The sequence below is a fragment of the Marmota flaviventris genome, chromosome 3, assembly GCF_047511675.1.
Source record: "Marmota flaviventris isolate mMarFla1 chromosome 3, mMarFla1.hap1, whole genome shotgun sequence".
Lineage (NCBI taxonomy): Eukaryota > Metazoa > Chordata > Mammalia > Rodentia > Sciuridae > Marmota > Marmota flaviventris.
This window is the reverse complement of record NC_092500.1, coordinates 83,019,934-83,021,721: the sequence shown is the minus strand read 5'-3', so window position 1 is coordinate 83,021,721 and position 1,788 is coordinate 83,019,934. Positions and strand designations below refer to the sequence as shown.

Genomic DNA, 1,788 nt, shown 5'->3' with positions numbered 1-1,788 from the left:
GAGAACACAGAGATAAATATTTCTAAGATACAGAGGAAGGTGCCATATCTCTCTCTGGGCGAGGAGACATCAGGAAAGGCTCAGAGTGAGCGTGATGTTCGGACAGCCCTGAAGAATTAAAACAATAAGTGCTTACCAAATTTTTTCCAGATAGGTTTTATCAAATCTTAATGCTAATATGGTAAAATGTTTTCCTCCTTTCCTACATTTTCTAAATGATGCTTAAAATTCATCTCAAATTTGCTTTAACTTACTTAGTTTTTTTTTTTTTTTTTGAGAATAATACAGTATCTACATAGCTTCTGTTCATGGTCTTCATGCTTTTACTAATGTAGCAGGCTGTGGCAGGAGAAATATAAATTTGAAAATCTCATTTAAAAGATGGCTTGGGCTGGGTCTGTGCCTAGAGCAGCCATGGCTCTTGGTCCCAAGAAACATCTGAAGCAGTATGTAGCAGCTCCAAAGCATTGGATGCTTGATAAATTGACTGGTGTGCTTGCTCCTCTTCCATCCACAGGTCCCCACAAGGAAGAGAATGTCTTCCTCTCATCATTTTTCCAAGAAACAGACTTAAGTACACCCTGACAGGAGATAAACTAAAAAAAGATTTGCATGCAGCACTTCATTAAGATTGATGGCAAAGTCAAAACTGAAATAACCTACCCTACAGGTTTTATGGATGTCATCAGCATTGATGAGACTGGAGAGAATTTCCATCTCATCTATGACACCAGGGATTGTGTTCATCATATTATACCTGAGGAGGCCAAACACAAGTTGTTCAAGGTGAGAAAGATCTTTGTGGGCACAAAAGGAAGCTCTCATCTGGTGACTCAAGATGCTCAAACCATTTGCTACCCTGATCCCTAATCAAGGTGAATGACACCATTCAGATTGATTTGGAGACTGGTAACATTACTGATTTCATCAAGTTTTATACTGGTAATCTATGTTTGGTGACCAGAGATGCTAACTTGGGAAGAATTGGTATGATTACCAACTTCAAGAGAGACATCCTTGCTCTTTTGATGTGGTTCATGTGAAAGATGCCAATGGCAACAGCTTTGCCACCCAGCTCTCCAACATTTTTGTCATTGGCAAAGACCAAAAAAACATGGATTTATCTTCTCCAAAGAAAAGGAATCTACCTCACTATTGCTGAAGAGAAAGACAAGAGCCTGGTGGCCAAACAGAGCAGTGGATGAAATAAATGGTCTCTAGGTGACATGGCTGGAAGGTAGAGATCTTTGTACTTAATTAAAGAAAATATAGCAGATGAATTGCTCTTGGAAAAAAAAAGATGGCTCTGTCGCTTATTAATCTTGGGCAAGTTATTTAATCTTGCTAAGCTAGTTTATTCAGCAGCAAAGCTAGAATAACAATACTTGCTATACAAAGCTTATATTATTATTATTGAAAAGATGAAATGAGAGAATAAATAAAGCATCTGGAATATAATGGATATTTTTGCAGTAACTATTATTGCTAATCAGAATGTTGATGTTCTCCTTATAGATTTCAGGATTTCTTTCCAAATATTAACCCTGTTTGATGGAAATAATTCTTCAATATGTTATTGCTCTTCTATATTCAACTTAAGTATAAGGATTTTATATTTTAAAAGCTTACTATTTTTGCATGTATATCCTTTATGCTTTAAAGTTGGGTGAATTATTTTTCCTCTACTCGTCTGCTAAATATCAGTGTTTCTGATAGTCTTTCTACTGTAAGATTATTCTTTAAACCATCTGGGATCTCTTTGAGTATATAGAAATCTAATATCTGACC

The 1,788-nt window shown here is 36.1% G+C and overlaps 1 pseudogene; it reads left to right on the top strand.

Moving 5' to 3' along the window:
- The first annotated feature begins 414 nt into the window (after window positions 1-414).
- Window positions 415-1,205, top strand: LOC114091732 (small ribosomal subunit protein eS4, X isoform-like; annotated as a pseudogene).
- Window positions 1,206-1,788: the final 583 nt, after the last annotated feature.